General features: G+C 40.4%; 1 pseudogene; it reads right to left on the bottom strand.

Annotated features, from left to right (window-relative positions):
* Nucleotides 1-11,357: 11,357 nt before the first annotated feature.
* Nucleotides 11,358-11,990, bottom strand: LOC149249488 (pyrophosphate-energized vacuolar membrane proton pump 1 pseudogene; annotated as a pseudogene).
* Nucleotides 11,991-13,607: the final 1,617 nt, after the last annotated feature.

Here is a 13,607-nt window from a genome sequence, read left to right as displayed (position 1 = left end):
GACCATCGACCCATCACGATCAACTTGGAGAAGATAAAAAACTTTGGGCTGTTGCCATTCAAATTTAATGCAAACTCATGCCTCTTTGAAGAGGTTGGGGACTGGTGAAGCAGGCTTGGTTGTTTCTAGTTCAGGGCTCCCCCAGTTTTGTTTGGGAATCCAAGCTAAAGAATGTCAAAAAAGAGTCGAGGAAGTGGTTGAAAGAGAATTATCAACCCATGGGTAAAAAAAGGAGAGAAAAAGTTCAAGAATTAGACGAGCACTATAAGATGATGGAGGAAGCACAGATAAAAGAAAAACACATCCAAAAGGAAAAGGACCATTCCACACAGATTTTTAATCTAAGTCGGCAAGGTAGTCTTTGGTTAAAAGCAGGGGACTCAACCATATCCTTCTTTCACAAATAGGCCATGTCTCGTGAGAATCAAAATAGAATAAGGGAGATAAAGCCTGAAGGAAGGTAGAAGGCCAACACCTTTGCAGAAATAAAAAATGAGGCCTTTAAATTTTTCAAATCTCTCCTCCATAAAGATCATATCCCTCTCGATAGTGCCAATGATTTTCTGTGGGAAATGCCACAAGTAATCTCCCCATCTGCCAATCAGGTTCTTTTAGGTGAAATAATGGAAGAAGAAGTTCGAAACACGGTTTGGTCCTTCAATCCTAAGAAAGCACCAGGTCTAGATGGTTTCTCCATTTGTTTTTGTCAACTATACTAGAACATTATAAAAAAGGATCTTATCAGAATGTTGAATCATAGCAGAGTAAAAAAGCCAACCCCTCTTCCTTTTCAATATTTTGCCCTATCTCATTGTGTAACTCTTCCTATAAAATCTTGATGAAAATCTTAGCCAACAGGATTAAGCCTCTACTTCCTTCCTTCATTTCTGAGAATCAAGGCGGGTTCATGCAACATCAAAATATTCTTGATAATATCATTCTAGTTCAAGAGGCAATCCACTCTAGTAAAGAAGCAAGAGAAGCTGGAATGGTTATCAAACTGGATATGGAAAATGTGTTTGATTGGGTAAATCACTCCTTTCTTTTTCTTGTCATGGAAAAATTAGGTTTCAACAATGAATTCATTTTATGGATTAACACTTGTATTGGTTCTCCTTGGATTTCTCCCTTGATTAATGGACGCTCGACCCCCTTCTTTACTGCCTCTAGAGGCCTTTGGCAAGGATGTCCTATGTCTCCTCTTTTATATATAATTATGGATGAAGCGCTGAGTCGCAACCTCGAGTCTGAGAGGCTGGTTGGATCTCTCCCTAGCCTAAGCATTACAAGGAATGTGCATGAAATAAATCACTCTCAGTTTGCTGATGACACCCTCTTGCTTGGAGGTGCCTCCTTAGCGATTGCCTTAAGATTCAAAAAGATTATGGATTGGTATCTCCTTTTATCCGGGGGATTGACAAAAAAATTGTAATGTCAATTGATTGGTTGGAACTGCCCAGAGGTGACTTTGATGGAAATTACTTGCTTACTAGGTGGATGTTAATCGGATATCATTTTCCTACCTTTGGATTCTCATTCCCTTTAAGCAGGCTACTGGGGAAGATTGGGAGATTGTAATCCAGAAAATAAGGAAAAGAGTGCATTCCTGGGGAGTAAGGTGGCTCAACTTGGCGGGGAGAGTTATTCTCATCAAATATGTTCTCTCCTCTCTCCCAGTGTACCTCAAAGTTGGTTTTTTAGTGCCAAATAATATAAATCAATAAATAAGCAGGCTAATTCGAAAGTTTCTATGGAAAGGGGGAAAAGGTAACAACCACAAATTCCACCTTGTCAATTGGAATTTGGTAAGACAACCAAAGAGCTTAGGCGGATTAGCAATCAAGGACCCTGAACTTATGAACCTGGCTCTTGGGGGAAAATTGGTTTGGAGACTCCTCTCAGACTCCAATGAGTGGTGGAAAAAGGCTTTTACAAGAAAATATTTTCATAAAAATCATCTTATTAGACCAAAAGGAGAACTATGGGAAGGCAAAGGCTCAAAAATATGGATATTGTGTAAAGCTTCGTCATCATTCATGATGGAACATCTGGGTTGGAAGCCAGGCAATGGGAAACACATTCACCTATGGTAAGATCGCTATCCCCTGTCCGACCTCGTCTCCTGTCCTAGGTTTGTGGATTTCTCTAAGTGGATGGAAGAGCATGGTTATAATCGTCTTGCAGACATATCCTGCTGGGACGACCAAGGTTTGTGGTGTGGGTGGTTGGCTTTGGACCTGCCCATCCATTTGTTGAATCATTGGCATTCCATGATCAATCGACTAAAGGGGTTTGTGCCTATCATTACAAGCAAATTGGACAGTCGGGTATGGCTGGGAGGCAAGAGTAAAAAATATACAGTCAAATATGGTTACGCTCTTCTCATTAAGAACCCTTCCTCCCCCCTCCCTCAAAAATCTGGGGGAAGATTTGGAACAGGGATGGGCTTCCTAAGGTCAATATCTTTTGTTGGGAAATGGTGCACAAGAAAATCCTTACGACAAAAAACTTAAGGAAAAGGAACATACATGGTCCCTCACGCTGTGTGTTATGTGGTAAAGCGGAGGAATCTATCAAGCATTTTTTTTGCCAATGTCCTTTCTTTGTGAATGCCTGGAAGTTCGCTTTAGTGCCCTTGCTACACTCTGCCCCCATTGTTGAGGATTGGAATGAGGTGTTTATACATTGGAAGCACAAATTCCCCTGCTCCCCGAATTCTCTCTTAAGGCGTTGCTGGATGGCGATTCCCAAATATCTTTATTGGTCGATTTGGCTCTGTCGAAACCAAGCAATCTTTCAAGATAAATGTTGTATTATAGACACTACAACAATTAAAGGTACGATGCTTCTCTTCGAGGTGATTACATCTAGGGGGTTTGATGTTTCAGACCTAAATGAATTGGCTACTAATGAAATAGAGTGGCTCAGAATCTCTAGTTCCAATTCCCAAGATCCAAGTTCAAAATATCATGTCTTTCCTCCCTTCTGTATAAGACTGATCGGGGAGGATTTTGTTGAATGGAAAAGAAATATTGGTTAGGTCCATCTTTATTTTGATGGAGCTTCGAAATGTAACCCTGAGAAGGCTAGAGCAGGAGGGGTGCTAATAAACCTTGAAGAAAAGGCTAAATTAAAGTTCGCATGGGGACTCGGCAATGCCACGAACAATCAAGCATAAGCTCTCTCTCTCTGGCCAGGCTTGAAAAACAACATCTCTAAGGGCATCAAGAACCTGATCATTGTTGGTTATTTTATGGTGATTATCCAAAAATGTTGGAGCCTCGCTAAGCATGAGAACCTCATTGAGTCAGAAGCCTATCCAATTCTTATAAGGATAATGTATCTCCTAAAGAAAATTGAAAATTACATTTTTTTCCATGTAAAGTGAGCCAAAAACCAAGCGGTGGACGTGCGAGCCAACATTGGTGTGGAGTTAGAGCAAGGTTCTATATGAATTAACAATATATGCGATATATGTCATATCCCATAATGTGGTTTAAAAATACAAGATCTGTGCAGTATAGCTAGAGTACGAGCCTGCATAAGAATAAATAAGTATTTACGATGGATAACATTATGAGGTTTTATTGCAGTGCATTGGGAGAGGGGGCGGTTGGTAGGAAGTTATTGCACAGGTGTGAACGCGGGAGCAAGGAGGCCATGAACCATGACATGTGTGATTTTAGTCCTTGGTCATTTGCTTGGTTAGTTAATATGGATTCAATCGAGGGTAGGGTAGGTACCATCGCATTTCAAACCAGGTAGGTTTTGGCGGTGATGGAGATGGATGGTAGCAGCTTCGCCATGGCATAGAGGAAATATTCAATATATGGTTGATAAGATAGGAAGGAATGTCGGGAAGGACCATGCACTTATTTATAGCTACTGGTTGAGGCAGATAAACCATAAGATGTTACCGATACAGGGGAGAATAGCCAGGAAAATGGCCTCAACAAGCAACAGAAGTGGCAGCGATGCAGTGGAAGCTGGGCACAGTGGGAATATAGGGGATATAGTTGATAGCTCCTGCAAGCAAGTTATCAAGGAAACTATGAAGGAAATCAATGAAAACATGATAGTCTTGTATGTCCAACTATCTGGTCTCAGTAAGGATATGGAATTGCTTCAAAAAACCACGCAACTCTTGACTACAGACATTTTGAACCTAAGCCATAAGCTATAAAATATTGAAGTAAAGGCAGAGACAACCACCATGGGTGTGTTGAAAGAAGTTTTTGGTTTCAGGGATGGCTCTACTCCTCAAGCTGATGGGGTCGCTGGCGCTGAAAATCATGGCCTAGATCCCGGGGTAGGTGGAATCGAAGAACTCATCATGCCTCCTGATGAAGCTTTGGGAGAAGTCGACTTTGAAAGTTGCGGAGCAACTGTCTCTCTCTTGTTAAAATCTATGTTTTGTCGAACAGTAGCGTATGGTGGAGTCTTTTGGAAGGTTTATCGTATAAAATATGTAAAGAGTATGTATGTAAATAACACAGGTAGCAACGAGGTCTTTCTTTTGGTTAATTTGTTGAACAATTATGAGAGCATGCTCTCCATGACTGTAAGGGACCTGGCCCGTTTCCAGCTTTATTAATGAAAATGCTACCCATTTTATTGAAAAAAATAAAAATAAAGCAACAATTGTATATAACAAGAAGGAATTTAATGTTCATATTTTTCATCAAAATTCAACATACCATTGTGTACATGTACAACCAATATCATAACTCAATAGGCAACAATATATCTACATAACCATGAGCATATTTTTTCATAGCATAAGTTAAACATCACACTGTAGATTTAAAACACCCAAGTACTTATATGGAATTACTTCTTGTTGGCAACCAATATGGGAGGGAGTTTTTTCTACCCAACCTTAGGCTCAATTGCACCATTGCACTCTACAAAAATCCACTACCTAGCTAGGCCATGATACCACAAAGGGAAAATTGCCCACACTCAATTAAATGCATTAGAGGAAGGCAACTCTCATTTACTATCTTGTAAACATTAGAGAGTTCATTTTCCTACTAAACTAGGGGTCTCCTAGCTAGCTAACATAGCAATATGGAAATCCCTTTGCTACTGTAAAGTCTCTCAACAATTTCCTTTCCCATTTCTTATCATGCTCACCCAACACACATTAGTTTGTGAGCCCCATTTCTTAGCTAAGTTCCAGACCTCTCCTATAAATATTTGGCATGCAAAATTCATTTTTGGAGGACCAAAAACAAACTAGTATTGTTACGATGCATGATTAACACTTTTCTTGGTGTATTTGTTGACCCAAAACTCAACGTAATCAGCCAAAACACCCCCACAAAATTTTCAGTTGGGAATGGCAACATTGTACTCATGTATTTGTTGCTCTAGGCACCTGTGTACCTCTACTTTGTTTGTGTGTATGGTATCTCTCCTATGTGAATGATTGTTTCACACAATTTTCTATTTGTGAGTCTCTGCCCCCTTCCAAAAGTTTCCATAATTAATATAGTTTGTTGTTGTGCATCCCACATGTCTTTCTTAGTTTTTTAGGCAGATATGTGGTTTAATTTCTAATTCCAGGGAATGGACTCAACCCATTGCTTTCATTAAATTTTGAAGCACCATTTTAGATTTCCTCTTAGCTTCTACATTTATGAGGGTGACTCTTCCAACAACCTAGTCATTCATTGTTAATGGGCTCTTGGCTAAGAGGGAGAAAGTTCAAAATTGAATTTGAATTTCATGGCAAGGGTTTCCTAGAAAAAAATTCTTGTGACCCCCTCATCTTTCCCCCACTCATGGTATCATAGTTCGTATTGGTGCTCACAATTCCTAGTTAGGTGTTCAACAAATTTGATTAATGAAAAATATATTGTTCCTAGTTTATCCAATTAGTCTTTGTCAGAATAGTGACACATCCATGTTCATATAAACAATATAATACCATTAACATAACTAATTACAATTAATTACAAATTAACTTGGGGGTCAAGGTGGGTTGTTACAATCCCCTCCCCCTTAAAGGAAAATTTTCCCTTAGTGCTCACACCAACTCTTGCCTTTCCTTTTATTGTAGCAACACCCTCCTAGGTGTTCTCTTTTATTACAACAACATTCCTCAATGCTTCTTAGGTTATGCTAACAACATGGTCCTCCTCATTTATCTTTCCCTTGCCATTTTCCTTCATTGTTTAGTCACCCCAAGACTTCCCCATATCAATAAATGCCTACAACATTTATTGGTATACATATTAAAACCTTTTTCCATACATAAGCATTTCCATGAATTTTCCAAATTAGGATAAGGTATTTATTCAAACATAATACTCATATATATGATTGTGTATTCACATCCATATGGCTCCCATGGATTGTTGGACATTGGATAAACCAACACTTCTTGTGTGTTTCGCGACATTGACTAACCACCTCTCGTGACGATATGATTGACTAACACCTGCGGGTTTTGTTCTAACAACAATCATTATTCCCAGCAAGTGGTATCAAAGCGTGGGTCACGAGTTCGATACACAACTGACTCGCTTTGGGGGGGAATTGTTGGACATTAGATAAACCAACGCTCCCCACGTGTTTGGTGACATGGACTAACCACCTCTCATGGATCCTTATCTTTGGCGATGTGATTGACTAACACCTGAGGGTTTGGGTCTAACGACAATCATGATTCCCAACAAGATTCTTTGTATTGACCAATTTTTGCTTCAAGTTTGTTTAAGTCCTCATGTCTTTGTTCAAGATGGCTTTTCATTCATAGGGCAACATCCATGGGACATTCTGCTAGGGCTTCCAACCAATTAGGGTTAGGGAATTATTAGGATTTATCCATCTTCAATAATGCCATATTGACATTAATGATAACTTTGACCAACATGGATAGACTCAACTCATTATTTTTCCTATGCATACCCTATGTGCTCATGATCGTAGCTATATTATTTAGTCAAGTCTCTTCTTCCTTGCAGTCACTCGCCCTTGAGGCTCAAGCATCCCCTTCTCTGCTAAATAGTCCCACATGCAATCCATCATTTTCCAGGGCTTCTTCACGTAGGAAGAGTATGGAGACTTATAGACTCTTATAGCTAAGGGGGGCCTTGGTTGCTCTATGTTGCATATTTCTCATAATAACGATGATAATGGAATACCACAACATTTATGTAGTAATAATATTTTTTTTTGCGCTTTCCATCTTAGGAACCATCATTTGTCCTACTCGGATAGCTTCAACATCTCATCTATATAATAGAGATATAGTCATTGTGAGATATCATTATAATAATTCCAATAAAAAATCTTTTGCATCAAACCCACTTCATATATAAAGAAGATTTCATAAGCATTTTTCTCATGCTTCTTGACTCCTATATGTGATACGTGACAACCCTTTTTGGTTGCCCCATCATGTAAATATTTTCATGTGTAATTGTGATAATATGAAAATGATTAGATTGGGAGAGAGGACACAAATTCAAAGTTTGGGAGGAAAAGTTGCTTGTGAATGGCTTGGGGAAATAGCCAAACTTTGAATGCTACAATTTATCTCCACTTATATCCCTGTTGCATTAAACAAAAGTTGTACAAGCATTAAATTGGCGTATGGGTGCATGAGACAAGGACAAGTCAATCTCGTGGGACATGGTGTTGGCCAACACACAAGAGAAAATTAGGGAAGACATCTAGGGGGAGGAGACACTCTCACAACAAATAATGAAAAATAGATGGGAATACAATCACTATAGAGTGGAGGAGAAAAAAACACATGCACGTGGAGGAGCGCATGAGAAGCTCAAGCACAATGGTTGCATTATAGCAAGGAAGACTACACATTAGCAATGTGTGAGAAGTTGTGGGGATCGAGAAGGATGAGTGACAGGGGAATTTGGACTCCTGCTTAGCAAGTGGCGATAATGGGTACTTAGGGACTTCTATTGGTGTTTTCACACATGGAGACCTTGAAGGTGGACTTTGGATTCTCGTGAAAGCTATCAGTGTAGGTTTTAACCCCGTATAGAGATTACCTGCATACGAATTCTAAAAACAAAAAATAAACAATGGTGAGAGAATAAAACATATATACACAAACATTTTCCCCTAGATCCCAAAATCGGGACTACCAGATTGATTTTTCATTATTTTCCTTTCAATGTTACAATACATATATATACATGCCGAAGCATCCATAAACCCCAATCCATTAACAATGGATTAGTTCATAACCGTATTTCCCTTGATCAGATCTACAAAATACCATGCACAGTAAACTATCATGCCCAAAACCATGTGCGAAATGCATACACAAAACCATAATTAGGTCCGCCCACCTAATATAGCATCCAAAAAAAAACTCCCAGGGTGCTGCCTTGGACGCTGTGTAGGGGGGCTATCATCCCTCCGCATACCCCCCTGTGACCCTTACGCGCGTGGGGTAATCATGGAAAGAATATAACACAACCCAACATTCTCCCACTTGTTGTTTTTTTTCCACACAGAGCCACAGGAGAGCTTAGTCATTGATCCAACCCTTCAAAGCCCATTGTTTCTCTACACCAAGAGAACTTCTCAATGCTCATAGACTTTATCAATGCATCTGCAATATTATTCAAAGTGTCCACGTTCAGTAGCAACACCTTTTGTCATCAACCATATCCCTCACAAAGTGATATTGAACATCAATGTACTTTGTCTTTGAATGATGAGCAGGGTTCTTTGCCAAGAAAATTGCACTTTGGCTATCACAGTCTATCCTTATAGCTCGTTGTACTAACCCCATACTTGAACATAATCTTTGCAACCAAACTGCTTCCTTTCTTGCATGCGTGGCTACCATGTATTATTCCTCTATAGTTGAAAGTGCCACTACAGACTATCTCTTACTCATCCAATTGACTACACCTCCAAATAGGTTAAACACATACTGGTGAGCTCCAGTATTGTAGCAATAATGCTACAACTCCTGGGGCTTCCTGTCTCTCATTTTATCAACCCGGTAGTTCGTACAAACTTGGAAGCGACGGTGCTATATGCACAAGTACTAGCTCTTGTCGCAGCTGTCACTTGGTCAGCTGGCACAAGTCCGCTAGGGCTCAAGCCAACTTCTATAGGCTCTCAGAAGAAGCTTGCTAATTGATGGACGAAAGCTAATCTCAAAGGAAAGCTACTTTACTTGACAAAAATGAACTGAAAGCAAATCAAAGCATGTAAACCTAAGAAACCCTAATTTAACTAGTCTGACCTCTACAATGCAAGGAATGTAAATGCAACTTCTACCAATGCTGTCACTACCTCTAACAACTGAAAATGCATGGATCTAAACTGCTTGCATCATGAAAGTTATGTTTTTGTATTTTTCTTTTAAGTGTGTGGAATGATGGTGATCTTGTGCTAACTAGGGTTTGGTTGTGCAGATGGGATGGAGAAGGAAGGAAAGCGTGGGATAGGTTGGGGAGGCTAGGAGAGGTCCCTAGGGATCCTTGGCATCCATCCACAGAGGTTCCTCGCATTCAGATGCTCAGCAACCGAGAGAGTGGCCTCCTACAGGATGGCTGTGGAGGATCCTACAGGATACTCTGTTTTCTACAGGATGTTTACAAATGGCTACAGGATGACCTACCGTGAGTGTTTGGAGTGATGGAGGAGTAATGGAATGGTAGGGGGAGATGTGTAAGGTAGGAATAAGGCTGGTGATGGCTTTAGAAGTGGAAGAATAGGATGGGAAGTGAGTGTAGGGAGGAGGATGGAAGGTAAAGGGCTATGTCAACGAAAGGGCTAGAGAATGGAAGTACGTGAGGAGTGAAAGACTTTGGGAGATGACAGAGCGGAGCAGAGGTCAAAGATGTGTTTGCAGGTGTGATCAAGGTGGAGGACGAAGTGATGGAACGAGAGAAAGCAGTGTAGATGAAACAAATGCTTATGAGTGTCACCAAAACGAGAATGCTTCAACCTGAGCGACCTGTGACATAAAATCAATGAACAACAATATAAATTGTGAAGGAAACTCATGCATGGCAGTGGAATGAAGAAGCAATGCTAAATATGAAAGTGCATGAATGGATCTAAGTAATGCCTCAGCCTACTTCCAAACAACTACAACAGTTCTAACTGATAAAACCAATCTGTTTGACTTCTACAGGAAATCTAAATCAGCAGCTATACTCAAATGCATGTAAAGGAAAATGGAAACGAAATGCTAAAGGAACAATATTGATACAAAGGAAGGAGGCCTGAGCTCTCAGGTTGGGCCCAACCCCGAGAGCTTTAGGCTCCTTTAAAAACTCAAAATCTGATCCAAAACTGCTTGCTTTTATTCATAATCAAAAGTCTAATGTCATGCCAAAACTGGCTTACAAAGAGCAAAAACCAAATTGACTAACTAGCTGCTACGAAATGACTAACTACTAGCTACCAAAAATGACTACCAACTAGCTAACCAAAATGAGGCCCCAAGCCTTCTTATTTATACAATTTGAGGACCCAACAGTCCTCCTAAAAGTTAGGGACTTGGCTGCCCAAGACTTGTAGTTAACAGCAGTCCAACTTGACTTGCTTGGCTGCCCTTGTGCTCATTGATTTGGTGGCCTTTGAACTCCGAGCTGATGGTGGAGAATTCGAGGTAAGGGCCCATAAATGAGGGGGACACCTTCCTACAAATCCTCTAGCTTGTTCTCCCATGAATTTGGCTGCCAAGTGCTCATTAAGACCTTCAATTTTGTCTCCAAGTTGACCAAAAAGGCTACACAAAGCACCCATTAGACTTGTTGGCATAATGACTAACCAAATTCACTCTATTAACATAAAAATAATCAAAAACATGCAATAAACAAATGAGAATGGTAGACTAAGCCAAATTAGGAGGTTGAATGAGCCCAAATAATTGTACATTTTTGGGGCTCATCATCACCCCCCTACTGAAAGTGTTGCTCATCCTCTGAGCAACCAAATCTCTCCCCTTGTCTTTGATGGCCTTGGTGACTTCCTTGGCTAGCATCTCGGCCAATTTCTCCTTTGGCTTCCCGCTTTTCAAACTTTCCTGTAGAAACTCTTTGCTGGCTTCCTGTAGAAACAGTCTCTGTCTTCCTGTAGAAACAGTCTGCTAGCTTCCTGTAGAAACAGTCTGCTAGCTTCAATGAACTGCCCGAGAATAGATATTGCATGCCGAAGCTGGATGGGAAAAAGTGTTTCCAGGCCTTTAAATCACTGTTTTTCCATTGGTTAACCTTGATTCACGTTTCTGTTCCTGACATGACAATACTTTCCGACTGCGGCAGCTTTCTTTGCTTCATAAAATGCTTACTGCAATAGCAAATATGTGAATAATAACAGATTTGTATCCCACAGTCAACCCAAATATAACATTAGTTGCTGCTTCCAGTCCTGCATGAATCGACAACATCTTGGACAGGGCTGTAAGCATTACTAGTGCAGTATTCAGTGACGAAACCAATAACAAGGCCAGACCACAAACCAATAGCACCACAAAAGAAAAGCTCCCAGTTCTTTACAACCTTTTGGGCACCAAAATTGAAGATAGTGAAGGATGAAGGCAATGCAACTAGGCTTACAGCAACAATGCCAATAGTCATTACTACTATGGAGATAATACGTTGCTTTTTCAATGCAGGCTCAATTTCCTTCACAGCCTTGATCTCAAATATGTTAATTGCAAACAGAGTTGTGATTAAGCAAGCAATGATACCCATTGAACTAATAAGCAAGGGATAACACATGGCAGTAAGATCATGAGAGTTTCCAAATGATGATATGGATGCAACAACCAGAGCTGCACAGGAAGATTCAGCATAGGACCCAAATAGATCTGATCCCATACCAGCGATATCTCCAACATTGTCACCAACATTATCAGCAATGACAGCTGGGTTGCGTGGATCGTCTTCAGGAATGTTCCTCTCAACCTTGCCAACAAGATCAACACCTACATCTGCTGCTTTGGTGCAAATACCACCACCTACGCTGTCAAACAGAGCCATGGAAGAACCACCGAGACCATATTTGAAGATGTTTAAATAAGTTTTGCTAACCATTTCATATATTTTTCTCTAAGATGTTCTGCTAATTTTCGTTTATCTCCATCTGAATTCGAATACACTTCGAGTGAATCATGATCATTGCAACAATTTCGGAGAGAAATAAAACAATCATCAAATGAGTTGATGATAGAGAACCAATTAACTGATTATGCACACTTTAGTTGAGGACGTGGAAAGTGCAGATGAACAGCAGTTCATGAGTTTCAGCCAAGCCGCCTTGAATTGCTGCGTGATTTGGTGATGAGGTGGCAAAAACATGTGCGCTAGATTTTTCAAACTGCAGTGATGTTATGAACTGCATGTCTTCTTCTCTCTGTTAATTAATTGACATCCTGTTCACTGGAGTTCAACTACCATTAACTGTGTTTTTTTTTTTTAATTTTCACGTGAATGGCCGATCATGCTGCGTGATTTTTGCCTTGAGCGCTAGAGAAGACAATCGGTTGAGCCTCGCTAATCCGTGGCTTAATTCCACCATCTCATTCATTCATGCAGTTTCCAAATTAATTTTATGCAATAGAAGAATGGGTTTGTCACATACCTCGAAGTTGAATGGCTGCCGTGAGCTGCTGTGGGCTGTCATTGCTGCATGCATTTGATTTTATGGTTGCATGATGGCTGGGCTGCTAATCCATGGCTGGTTTTCTTGTGCAGGTGTCCTCTAGCCAGATGCATGCAACAAGAATTCATTTCCACGTTCAGATCTGCATCCTGAACCTGCTGCCATTGAATTTTCACAGGACCAGAACTTCTTTTTTCCATTTCTCCCAAACGGCAAACCGGATTGAGCTGAAACTTGGTGGGCATGTTCCTACCATCATGATGCATCTCCCATAGCAAATTCGTGATCAATGGATGCACGGATTTCGAGAAAAATGGAAAATGGCTGAAGAATTCAGAGGTCGATTTCTCGGAAACCGTGCATCAGAATCGGCTGAAACTGCTTGGGTAGGTTACCATCACTCACATGCATATCCCCATGAAATAGGTTTTGAAACGAATGCACGGTTATGGAGAAAATGCAAAAATGGCTGATGGTGATGGAGGCTGATTTCTTGGAAACCGTGCATCGGAATTGCATGAAACTGCTCAGGCATGTTGTCATCAACCTTGTAGAATTCCCCATAAAGCGGTTTGTCAAATGGATGAATGGTTTTCAAGTTATGGCAAAAACAAATTTGGTTCTATGGATTTTTGCCTCAAGGCTTTTTGCATGTGCTTGCATGGGATGACAAAATGAATTTTTTTGTGATGCAGGTATGGAGATGGTGGAGGATGAGTTGGAAGACTGCAAGAGGACTCTTGAACCTTTGAGGAAGCTACCATGCTTGCAAAACCACTTTTTGAAATGCATGCCTAGTTTCCCACAATTTCTACAGGAAGATCTTGTAGAAGCGCAATGAGAGGCACAAGGAGGTGGACGAATGATGGAGAAAGGCAAGGGATGGACACACCAGTGCTTGTAGGCCTAATCAACAGATTCCCACCATTAGATTCATTTTTGAGATTGAATTTGGCTCGTCCAAAGGTTCTACAGGATGTTTCCTGTAGAAATAT

Source organism: Pinus tabuliformis, chromosome 7 (assembly GCF_031772625.1).
Source record: "Pinus tabuliformis cultivar Carrire ecotype Pingquan chromosome 7, CPIR1, whole genome shotgun sequence".
In the NCBI taxonomy this organism is placed as follows: Eukaryota; Viridiplantae; Streptophyta; class Pinopsida; order Pinales; family Pinaceae; genus Pinus; species Pinus tabuliformis.
Note: the sequence above shows the minus strand (reverse complement) of the source record. Positions and strands in the feature narration are given on the sequence as shown.